Genomic DNA, 13,595 nt, shown 5'->3' with positions numbered 1-13,595 from the left:
TTGTACACAGTGGTGTAGCGTCTGGGTATGCAGGACATGTGCTTGCATATGGGCCTGTGTTCTGGGGGTCTGTGAACCACCTCTGTGTTTTGTTATTAATGCTTAATCACCTCTGCTTCTTAAAAGCTCAAGCCTCATTTTCTTAAGGTTTTATGCACATTAGCTAAATCCATGCACAGTTCTGCTCTGGTTCTTTAAGACCACAATGCGCACCAGATAGTTACTGCTACGGCATTAATTTAAACAAAGAACAAAACCACAAAAAGCTGTAGTAGATGACATGTGGCTTGGAAGTTAGTCCAAGAAAGGGATGTCAAACTAGTCTTTAAGACAAATAGAGAATGCTACTCATCTATTACCTCATCTGACTTTACTAAACCAATCCAGTTGTGACTTTATGAACAGTTAGTTTATACCAAACATGATAATTTTGAAGGTTTTAGTCTGTTATATCTACAAGAACAGAGTGAGCTTGAGCTTGGTGTTTATAGGCACTTTTCTGCGATGCTTCTCTTTGGGTGTGCTGTAGCCCTAAAATCGCTGCTTAGCAACTGTTACTGTCTGGCAATACTTTGGTCAAGATTTTAGATCACCACATGCCAGCATCCTCCAGATCTGGTCATAAGATTAGACTTTAAAAGACACTCAATATCCCAAAAGAGTAGAGTGTTTTGCTTTTTACCCATTTCCAAAGCAGAAAACAAGAAAAAAGGATGTTAGCTTTGTATTTATCTGCCTGCTTACCTCACCGTCAGCTGAACTTATGTATTTTCAGTGAAGTTTGCATCTTTTCATGGCGTTTTGGCTATTTGTACTGTTTCACTCTGCCGTTATTATGGTTTTTGTAACAGCCTACAAGGTTACTATACAGGGTAACTAAATGCAAGTAATAAAGGAGAAAAAAGAGAACTGGCTGATGAAAGGTCAAACACATTAGCCAATTAGCCAAGCCATATTTATCCAATCATAAACTATCTGAATTTTGGAGCCGATCCAGACATCTTATAATAAATCAGGCATCCGCTATGTTAAACCCAAAACCATTCCAAGCTTGTTTCTTTTCTGCGCTCTCTGCCGCTGTAGAGGTGCGGTAAACAGAAGATAAACACCACCATACATTTAAGTACCAAAAGCTATCAAGCTGGTTGACTGAGTGATAGCTGATAGCTGAAGGCGTGCTGTAGTTGTTTTTATGGCTTGGTGTGAATCGTAGATGTTAGTGTTCTGCAGTGGTGACATTATACGATTCTGAGGTCAAGTGTTTCATAAACTATCTCACGTTTTTAATCTAAGTTTGTTTGAATGCGAATGTATGATTGGACAGCTTATGAGTTTCACTGCAAGAACAGTAAGACTTCTCTGCAATCCGAACTTCACTTATTTTTAGATCCTATTAAGATAAGCTGTTAATAGTCATGAGCTTGGGGTATGTGCTTCAAATAAAATGGTCACTGCTGAAAGAAAACCTTATATCTCCAAAAGGGTAACTTGGCAGGAGAAGGAAAGGTGTATTATTTTAAGACTGTATCATTTAACCACATGACATAATATCAGTATCATTCTGGTGTTGTATCAACTTGAGATTAAAGTTAATAAAAGCAGCCTTTTGAGAACTGATGCTTATTGGAAAAAATATTATTATTAATATTTATAAATGTTTATGTAGCTTTATGAACATTTTATGTAATTGTCTTGTAGATGTTCTACTGATATATATACTGATACAAGACTTCTCTGCAACATGAATTTCACTTATGTTTAGATCCTATTAAGATAAGCTGTTAATAGTCGTGATATATATATTTAATCATTTTCATTGTGTACTAATCATTCTGGAGTTGACTGTATATTTTGTTTTTTTTAACATATTTTAATCATCAAATAAAAAGAAATGCTGCAATAAACTGTGCACAAACTGCCATATTTAAGTTACCTGTAGAGGGTGTCTTTACTTATTTTCACTTAGAAACAACTAATTTGATCAAACCTTTTTAAACACCTTTTTAACAGCCTGTGTCTCCAAACCTTATGAAGCCTCTCAGTTACGGGGCTGGTGAGATGAAGGTTGTGTTTATCAGGCGTATTCCTGAGGTTTCTGGGAGCTGGAGGGAGAGGTCATGTTCTTGGCCTTCTCTGAAGAGTCTTTAAATGTGTTGAAATGGTGACTCTGAACAGTTCATACTAAGTAGACAAGGATGAGGGAAACATTAGGAGAAAATAGCCACCATAAAATAAAAATTAAAGAACAGACAGTCTCTTAAGAAAAACACCTCTGTTACTTCCTTCCACTTTTTCTGTTACCTGACACACATCTACTGTAGCTACTAACCACAAGCTAAAGTGGCCTGAGAGATTCTGGGAAAAAAAATAGCAAATGTTTTAAGAGGAAACGGAAAAGCAAGGAGGAACCTGTGCAAAACCACAGAGGTTAGCTGAAGGTTATGACATCAGTTCATCCAAATATCTGAGGAACAGCTGCATAACAGAAGGTACTCACCCAAAAGAGTTTAACTAAAGTACTTTTCTGATGGAATTAGTTTTACAGGAGGAGTTGTGGTAACGATGGTGGTATTAATTTTTACAGTATGATCACTGTACGATAACGTAGTAAAACAACCATCACAGTGTCACAGTATCTAGCTATTAGGAACCATTTGAAAACACACATTCTGATTATTATTAAATTTGTGCAATTAATTAAATATGAAAGCTAAACATGTCTGTGCTCTCCGAAACTAAAAACATGGAAATAAAGTTCATGCCGCAGATCGTTCTGCTGCTTTCTGGGTATTTTGACTTATTTCTTAAAAATCTGCTGCTTACCTTCAAAAACAGAATGGTCCATCAGGATAAAATTTAGCAAAAACCTCATTTTAAGACTTCATATAAACTATCACTTTAAATGGTCTTTCTAAAAACTGACTGCTCATCATGTGTTCTATCTGCTAAAGGGCCTCATAAGTTTCCACTGCACAAAGTGCTTCGACCCCATTTGACCCCACTTAAATGTTACAGTAATGTAATTAATAAACGGTACCTTGACAACGTCTAGCACTTACGACAGTTCATACAAATCAACGTGTTTGATGAACATCAATTTCAGATGAAAACAAATGCAGTTTTTGCACTACACAAAGTACCGGATCCTTTGGGACCAGTAAACTGGAACTGTACTTCTTCCATTGGTTATGAGTCCAGTGCCGAAAATTCTGGCTTTAGGTTTTTTTAGTATCTGATTAAAGATTAAACGAAACTAATATAGGAACTCAAGCATGTTCTCCTCTGGAAACACTTGCAGGCACGTTCCATGAACAGAGTTCATTTTAGGCCTCAAAACTCTGTAAAAATGTCCTTTTTATTGGTTGTTGGCTTTTTGACAAAAGTATTAATCAAAGTAAATGCTTAACCTTCAGAAATTTTTATTTGCCCACCTCAGACTGTCGAGTCAGAGTCTATTTTTGTACATTACAATTACATGCATTGTAAATGTGGGTTTGGGATTACTAGAGGATTTTAATGAATATATATTTCATTGAGAGGTTCAATGCCAGTGAGGTGGGTCAGCCCAAATTCGCCATCTTAAAGGTACAGACGTTTATAGACATTTTATGCATTTTGCGATTATTTAAATGCTAATGTTACTATAATATAATTAAACTAATTGCTAAGTTAAACATCCCTTACCTTTTCACAGAAATAAAAAATAGTCACTTCATTACTATTAAGAAGGTAATGTGACATAAATTGAAGTCCGTTCATGAAAAATGCCTGTAGCTGAAGCCCATGACAATTCAGCAAATTCTTAATTTAGCAAATTCTTTACATTAGGATAAAGTCACCAAACACTATTACATCAACAATAAGAGTAAATTATCAGTGAATTGATATTTCAAATTATGAATGATCAAATTATAAAGAACTTACTAAGGTGACATATATGCTGGTGGGGAGGCTATATGCTGGTGGGGAGGCTAATGCTATTAGCATTTATGCTAGGCTCCACATAAGTGTTTTGCTCATAGTTTCACATTTGACAAAGTGTTTAATTCTGCACATGATTATGTGCAACTGTAGACACTTGTATGTGAACTGTCTACAGCTGAATGCAGAACAGCACATCATTTAATGTCAGCGTTATGCTATAATAAGCAAAATGACTAATATATTCTCAGGAGAAGAAAGCCTCTACATGAGTCTCTGCGAATGCAGACATTGTTGAGAGTACAGAACGGTGCAGTAAATCGTTTTATGTCAGCCAAGTTAAGGAACTGCAACTAGCAAGCTAATTGGTAGGGATGCACTGATATTTCAGCCACCAAAAATGGTCCAAAATAGCCTTTTTTTTAAAATAGGCCTACAACCAAGTGTCTAAACCTAAGAATTTACAAATAATTTTAATGGTAATGAAACTGAGAAATTTTGTTTGTGTCCTTTATAGCATTTAAAATCATGCTGTTTAAGCAGCAGTGAAGCTGTGTGGAACTATTTCACAAATGTGAAGCAAAGAAAACAGGACCCTGCATGCACACAAGTAACGGAGGTTTAGGAGCTTGCCGGTTTATGCAATGACACTGAAGCAAGATCTAGGCTAACTAAAGAGCACTCAAAAAGGAGTGATAAGAATCAGTATGACGTGATGAAGAAGCAGAAAACAAGTCTATTTCCAACAATGCTGTGGTTGACACCTTTATCAAATACAATGACAGTTTTCACATAGAATGCACTCATATGTGTGCAATGACAGTTTAAGTGCAGCTGAGTTTAAATGATGGCTAGCCAATAAAACAATGCTTAAAAAAGAAAGCTTTAAATGTAAATCTCAATCTCCAAAAACGTCTCAAAAAATAGCTTTAAGCTTTAGATAAAAGATGTGGCAAAACACCGCACAGATATATAATGTTCCAGTGCAGTCTGCTCCACTCAAGAATACATCAGGTGATGATCAATGATGCTCAGAAGAAAGATCATTGAATCTCATGGCCTCAACAATACTTGTACAGTGCAATAACTGTGTGACTGAGCGTTTAGAGTTTTAGAGACGTCTGGTTCCTATCATCACCACTGTAAACAATTCTGACTCGATAACTTTCTCTAGAATGCAACATTTTACACGAAACCGCCCTGAATAATTTAAAAAATTAAAAAAATTGACAGATTTAGAAAATCAATGGAATTCTTCTTCAATGCTTCTAAATGTTCCTCACTGGAAGTTAGTACATGAAATTTGCTGCCTGGTGTCTGAAATATAGTTTTATGAGAGTTTTCAGAAGATTTTGGCCTCAAATATATTTTTAAACCCCTTTTAGTGTGGAGAAGTATGTGCAGACTCTGAATGATTTTGCATGCATCTCCACCATTAAATTATACAGACTTTTGAAAATCAGCAAATTCCCCTTTAATTGCTCTAACAAAAGAACCAAGTGGAGAAGCCCTTACTGTGCAATTTAGAAAGCATGTGCTCCAGACCCTTCATGGCCTTTATTTGGTTACTTATGAACCTGAACAAACCAAACTCCTGAAAAACTGAAATGTAAAGATGTAGATCTAACTCTAAACACATTTTCCGATAAATTTAGTTCTCTCAGGCATTCATTTTGGTTTCTTACTATGGGTATGCCTCTCTATGTAGTCCTCTGAAGCATGCATGTCAGCTGTTTTCGGGCTCATTGTTTAAAGGGTGCTCCTGTTGAGCTTATTCCACCTCCTATGCGGTGGTGCAGCGGTAGCACACACGCCTTTCACCAAGAGTGAGCAAGTTTGAGCCCCACCTTGGATGAACTCGTTAACTATCCTTAGCTGTATTCCTTTGCCTAATTAGTTCTGCACTAGGGTTCTCTTTGAGCCTGTGTTGGTGACACACTCAGTTTGAATTTCCCTCTGAGTGAGTCACCCATTACACAATCACACCAGATGTGTTGCATGCCTTGTCATGTGACATGACCAAGACCATGACCTGACTTCTGTGAGCATTGTGCACGTATCTCTCACAACCCAGAGCCACCTGGGCAACAAGGCAACTAATGCCAGTTTTCCCTGAATGCAAAGAGGAAGTATCCCCCCCTGGAGAAAGCCCTTATCTGCCAAAAATCTTGTTCAGGGGGATCAGTGCTAAATTGTTTGGACAAAAAAGGTAGTGGCCGTTCCCACTTGCCTGCAGATCTGTCCAGCTCCTTGATGTTTTAATGGACCCCGAGGGTCTTTTTGGTTCTGCCAATGGAGTTTTGGTCCATTTTTCTCAGCAAACCTGCTCTCACTTTCATATTTCACTGTGGGTGTTATTGGGTGTTATATTCAACCTTTCTTTCTCCAAAACATGAAAAGCCCATTACTGGTAAAGAGTTCTATTTTTGTTTCATCTGATCAGAGCACATCTAAACATGTCTATATATGTCTAAATGCTCATATGCAAATTTTAGATTCAGATCTCTGAGCTTTGGTTTTATCAGAGGAGATCTGCATGGGGTGTATAAACGGAAATGACTGCAGTGCAGTTCATTGCTCATTGCTCTCTGTGTAACTGTTCTGCTGATTTCAGGTCATCCTCTGTGCATTTTTGGTGCGTCCAACATGCACTCAGTTCACACCGGGGGATCTGGAAGTCATATTGAAACTTTACCCAGCTTTTATCCCCAAAAATTTTGATTCATCAACAACATTCCCCTAAGTTAATACCTTTGCTACTGATGAACTTCCATTGGAGTGCTGTTGTTGTTGTTGTTGTTGTTGTTTTCTGAGAACTTTAGGAAGCTGTGTTCTTTGCTTGCTAATTGTTTAGTAATTATTAAGAAGCATGAAATGTTTCTCAAACTTCTATAACTTCAAAATAATTCAGACCGTTTGTATTGTAGTAGGCCTGGGCAATATGACTATTTATCTTTTGAGGGTCACAGTGAAGGTGATCTGAGCTAGAGATGCCTGGATTCTCATTGATTTTCAGTCAGACGTTTCAGCAGAGCCATACTAGAACATCACATATCTGTGCAGTGTCGTGCCACAGCTTTTGTGTAAAGCTTAAAGCTGTTTTCTTTGACTTTTTTAGTTAAATCCATTTTAGTAGGAGACATTTTTGAAGATTGAGACCTTTACTTATCCAATAAGTTTCATTACATTTAAAGATTTTCCTTAAAGTATTGTTTTATGTTAGCTGTCATTTAAACTTGGTCATGCTTAAAGTCTGTCATTGTGCACTTGTAGGTTAAATTTCTGTGAAAACTACCAGTGTTTGCTGAAGGTGTCAACCACAGCGTTGTTAGAAATAGTTTAGTTTTCTGCTTCTTCATCACGTCATACTGATTCTTATCGCTCCTTTTTGAGTGCTCTTTAATTAGCCTAGATCTTGCTTCGATGTCTTTGCATAAATAGACAAGCACCTAAAAGTCTGTCAATTAAGTGCAGCTTAAACTGTTTAAATGCAATGTCAATTTTTAGTCTTTTGTTTTGGTTTTCAGAAATGAAATATGGGCAAAAATTTTCTCTGATTTAAAAAAAAACACAACTGCCATTTTGGACCATTTTCAGTGGCCATAGTTTTAGTGCATCCCTACCAGTTAGCTACTTTGCTTGCTAGTTATAATTAGTTGACTTATTGAATGATGTAAAATGATATTCTGAAATGTTCTGTACTCTCAACATGGTCTGCACTGACAGAGACTCATGTAGACCAAAGCCTTTCTTCTCTTGAGAATGCATTAGTCATCTTGCTTATTATAGCATAACGCTGACATGAAAAGATGCACTGTTCTGCTTTCAGCTGTAGACAATTGTCAACAGTTACACAGAATCATGTAGAATCAAACAAACAGTCTGTCAAGTGTGAAAATATTAGCAAAAAACACTTTCTCTGCGGGCTAGCATAGCCTCCCACCAGCCTATGACATCCTAGAGAGTTCTTTGTAATCATTCTAAAATATGAATTGACATTCTACATTTACATGATGCCCTTATTGATGACATAATTGTGCTTGGTGACTTTATCTTCACATGGAAGAGTAAAGAATTTGCTACATTGTCACTGGCTTCAGCTGCAAGTGTTTCCAGAGACAGAGGAGAACACATGCAAGACCTTTTAGGAGCTGTTGCTGTTAATTTCGAGCAGATACCAAAAGACATAAAACTGGAATCTTTGGCACTGGACTGATGGCCAATGGAAAAAGCTTACTGGTTTCAGTACCTTGTGCAGTGAAAAATTACATTTCTTTTAATCTGAAATTAATGTAATTTTCAAACATGTTGCTTTTTATGAACTGTCAAGTGCTTGGAGTTACCAGGATACTGTGGACTTATTACAGCACAGTAATGTAGCTGCAAGTGGCAATCATAGGGGTCCAAGCATTGTGTTGAATGTGCAGACTGATGCCCTTTAGCAGATAGAACACAGATGATGAGCAGTTTTCAAAAAGACAATATTTATTATTTATGAGAAATCTTAAAACAAGATGTTTGCCAGTTTTATGCAGACTGACTGTTCTATTTGACATGCTAAGCACCAGATTTTTAACAAATAATTAAAAATATTGCCCAAAGCTGCAGAACTTTCTCTCTGACAATCTCTGACATGAATGTTTCATGGTGCACAGATGTGTGTAGATTTCATGTTTAATTTTAAGTGGAATGCATGTGTTTTCAAATGGTTCATTTAGTTGCATGATATTGTGACATTGTAAGACTAATGCCATCAGAAAAATAGTTTAGTTCAAATCTTTTGCGTGTTTACACTCTATTAAGCAGCTGTTCCTCATATTACAGAAGACAGAGGTGGTGTTTGGGGGACCTGGTGGGCTAACATTTGGCTTTCCTCAGGTTCCTCTTTTTTTTCCTTTTCCTTGTTTTATTGATTAACATTGTGGTTAGTAGCTGCAGTAGATGTGTGTCACATAAAGAAAAAGTGGTTGGAAGGAACAGACATTCTTTTTTTTTGTTTTTTGTGTCTGTTCTTTAATCTTTAAATTATGATGTATATTTTTTCATACATTTTCCCCCATTTTCTTCTCTTTAACTACATTTGCTTAGTCACCATGACAATGCCTCCTAAAGACTCTTCAGAGAAGGCCAAGAACATGACCTCTCCCTCCAGCTCCTAGAAACATCAGGAGTACATCTGACAAACACAAACTGCATAAATGATGATGATGATGATGATGATGATTATTATTATTATTATTATTATTATTATTATTATTATCATTAACATTTGGGAAAGGCAAGGTTAGAGAACATTTGTTGGGGGATCTTTGATGACTCCTTCGTGTGATTCCTTGATATTCTGGGGTCTTCACGTGTGGACTGCCCTTTTCAACACATACCACAGGTTTTCAGTGGGTTTAAATGTGTAGACTGAAAGGGTTAGTGCAAAACTTTGATTTTGTGTCCATGCAACCATTTCTGTGTGGATTTTGATGTGTGTTGGGGGTCACTGTCTTGCTAAAAGTTCCAGTCTTATAACAGATTTTGGGCTTCTGGTGTTTGGTGGAATTCATTATACCACTGATTTTCACAAGAGCTCTTGGACTGCTAGCAGCAAAACAGCTTTAAAGCCTCAGTGATAAACACTCTCAAAACAGATTTGTTAAAAACAATACATTCTGTTCTTAACCAGACACATTAATGTGTTTCTTTTAAGGACAGCATGTGTTAAAACAGGTAATTTAAAACATAATTTCTTCCAGCATTGTGTTTGGTATTGGACAGCAGGTCATGGTACGCATTCCTTTTATGCCAAATGTGACAATAATGTAACATATTGAACGTTGTGGTCATTTGTCTTGTCTGTAAATGGTCAAAGATTACAAAGGAGTTGCTGGAGATGAGGAATAAAGTTTTTTTTCCCCCTGAACATGCAGAATTTGTTTTTATTTAAAACGGGCCAATAATTTCTCCTCACAAACAGTATTCTTAAAATAACACAGTGCTCTTGTAGAAATAAAGAATGGTTTAAAATAAAATGACAAATGTGCCCTGTGCAAAAGTTACGATATATTTAATAAAATGTTTAACTCCAGTAAATAAACAGTAACTCTGCATCAAAAATTGGTGGAAAAAGCCAAATTTAACCAGGGTGTCATGCATTCGGCTAGTCAACCAATGAACTACAATTCCCAGAATCCTCCGCATACTCACGTGACTCCAGAAAGGTCATCAGCGGCCTATCACCGCTCAAGTTCACCTGAGTATTAATGATGTTCACCTGTGGGTTTATGTCATATGACTTACCTAGCTAGTATTTTAGCCCGGGCTATAGTTAGGTTTGTTGCGAGGTATTGCTTTGCATTGTGAAACGACTGAGCGTTCTTCCTGTTGTGATTTATTGTGTATGACTGTTTGCCTACCCTTTTTCTCGTTGACTCTGTTTTTGGATTTGCCCTTCTGTACTGTTGCCTGGTTTCTTGGATTTTCGGTTTTGACTATTCGCATGTATTTTGGACTTTGCTCTGTTTTTTCCCTTGACGGTTATGGTCGTATACAAACCTATTAGCAGTGTATAATGTTTGAATAAGTGAGCAGACTGTGCTCTGTGAGGAACCTCCATTCTTACATGTGTACACCTCCACACCACAAACAGACCCCCATTTTCATTTCCCCACTTTTGCACAATTTGATAAGAATTTATTATAAACAATTACAGTAAATTATTTATCATCAAAAATATCTACAATTAAAAATATTGAAAACTTAATTTCCAGTCAAAACAGCAAATATGTTGTACAGGTGGTGTTGTTTCCTTCTTGGCTTCTTTGCCTGCCACACATCCACTGATGCATGCTGAGTCAGCGGCAGGGTCGTCAGCTGGAGCTCAAGATTTTGTAATCTTTTTGCAATCAGCTTCCGTTGTTAATACAACTTTTTCAATACTTTTATTGAATTAATGGATCATTCAATTGAACTTTCAGACTACAACTGCACTACACGTTCTTGCTTTGTCTACAGGAGGGATCAGCTGACTGCACTGGAGAAGCTGAAGGATTTGTTTACATAGCAGTGGCTGGTGATTCCAGTGGAGCTGCAACATCTTTAACTCGATCAGAGAGTGGGAGAGAAGAAGCAGAGATATAAACCAAAACTTCCTGCAATAATTATGGGGAATGTAGAGTCAGTGGATAATAAAATCACACACACGGGGCAGTTTACCAGGTCCAATCAGGCTGACTGTATGTCTTTGGACTGTGGGAGCAATCCCACACAGACACAGGGAGAACATGCAAACTCCACACAGAAAGGACCCTGGTCGACCAGCCAAGACTTGAACCCAGGCGTTTCTTACTGTGAGGCAACAGCACCCCCATTGCGCCATGGTGGGTTCAAATGTGTGAAAAGGCTAAAGGTATGTCTGTTTATTAGGATGAATAACATAGCACTCTGATAAACACAGGGGAACACTATCGATACTCTTAATCTCCAGTTTATTTCACTTTAGTTTTGTTTTAGCCTTTTTTCATCAAGAACGGTAGCTGTCACTGACCTTTTTTTGAAGATTTGTTTATATTTCAGCTGTGCGCTTATGGTCAGTTGCTAGGTAACAGACATGACAGTTGATTGTAATTCAAGGTTAAGGTTTCTTAACTTGAAGATGCAGTAAGATAAGATTCTTATTAAGATTTGCTTCTGTAATACGAATTTGTGAAAAATCTTATCTTGACCTGTCAGACCTTAACTTAAGACAAAAAGATAGGACGTTTCTGTAATACGGCCCCATGGCTGGTGCACAAGCATTGGACAGGCACTTTAGAAAGTCCTGAAAAAGAAAAACAACTTGTGTACTAACAAACAGACATTGAACAAGGATGAGGTTCCCAAAAGCTTAGTTATCTTACTGTGTTACTAAGTTCTGTCAGAGGAACCACTGTTAGACGAGTCCTTCTCAAAACTCAGCTCAAACAAATATTGCCAAGTAGTTGGAATGACGGCTCTGAGGCTGCCATTTTACAGAAAAATTAATACAGGAAAATTGATAGATAATCCTTCATTAGTCCCACAACGGGGAAATTCTCAAGCTGCTGCAACAGGCTGCTTCTCACACAGCTCCATCTTGAAATCCATCATGAACTTGAACTTCATCATGCAGCAAGACAATGACCTAAAACACACTGCCAACACAACAAAGGACTTCATCAGGGTAAAAAAGAGGAAGGTTATAGACCAGACCTTAACCCAAATGAGCATGCATGAGCATGATTGAAAATGATTTAACACATCCTCCACAGAGAACACTATGAAAAACGTTTACATACAACTGCAGACCTCAAGAGTGAAGAGGTTTGATGAAGAGAATTGATAATAATGGAAACATGTCGCTTCTCCAGAAACAGGGTAATGCTGCATTTATGCTACAGTGAAGTGAAACTCTTACCTCACTGATGGTTAGTCGCTTCGTGGACGTGTTGCTAAGATGTAAGCAAGGTTCATTGCAGGCAGAACTGTAGGCTGCAACATAGGTGAGAAAATGCCTCATATTCTTTTTTAAAATGTAACCTAAAGTGAAAATCTCCAACTTTCAGCAACACTTGAGTTAGAAAATTAAATATAGACATAAAGAGCTGCCATGCAGTACATTATTTCCAATTCACTTCTCATTTGCCTAAGGTTAAGAAAAGCCTTTTATTGCTCTCTCTGTGTACTTTGCATTACTGATGCTCTCACATAAGAAATGAATGAGAAGTGAATGCAAAATGCCTCACTTCACTGTAATGCAAATGCAATGTAAAACAAAAGAAGTATGTAAATAACAATTTAACATTGATTTGATGTGTTTATTTAGGCTCGAAACTGACATGAAATTTTGCTTTTGTTTCTCTAACCTTTTTTTTTTTCTTTGCATTGTCTGTTCAAACTATTTATTTTAATTGAACCATCTATCATCTTTAACTGCGTAATCCAGATAGGGTCACAGTAGCCAACAGACTCCATAATCTTGCTGGGAGACTTCAATGCTCATGTTGGCAATGACTGAAAGACCTGGAGGGGGTTACTGGGAAAAATGGCCTGCCCGATCTGAACTTGAATGGTGAACTGTTATTGGACTTCTGTGCTAGGCATGGATTGTCCATAACAAACACCAAGTTTGAACACAAGGATGTTCATAAGTGTACGAGGTACCAGAGCTCATTGGTTCAAAGGTCAGTGATCTACTTTGTGTGACTTGGGACCATATGTTCTGGACACTCGGGTGAAGAGAGTTGCTGAGTTCTCAACCAATCACCATCTGGTGGTGAGTTGGATCAGATGGCAGGAAAGACTGGTATGCAGACCTTGTAGGCCCAAGTGAATAGTGAGGGTGTGCTGGAAATGACTTGCAGAGGCCCCTGTTTGGAATGATTTTAACTCCCACCTCTGAGAGAGCTTTTCTCATGTTCTGGTAGGAGACATGGAGTCTGAATGGACCCTGTTCAAAACCTCCATCATGGAAGCCACCAGGCATAGCTGTGGCCAAAAGCTTGTTGCTGCCTGTCAGGGTGGTAACCCAAGAACCCTCTGGTGGACACCAGTGGTGAGGGAGGCTGTCAAGCTGAAGAAGGAAGCCTTTAGGGAGTGGAAGGCCCGAAGGACTCCCGACTCAACAGATAGGCGCCAATGGGCAAAAAGGCGGCAGCGGTGGCTGAAGT

The sequence above is a fragment of the Colossoma macropomum genome, unplaced genomic scaffold, assembly GCF_904425465.1.
Source record: "Colossoma macropomum unplaced genomic scaffold, Colossoma_macropomum, whole genome shotgun sequence".
Taxonomy (NCBI): Eukaryota; Metazoa; Chordata; class Actinopteri; order Characiformes; family Serrasalmidae; genus Colossoma; species Colossoma macropomum.
Note: the sequence above shows the minus strand (reverse complement) of the source record.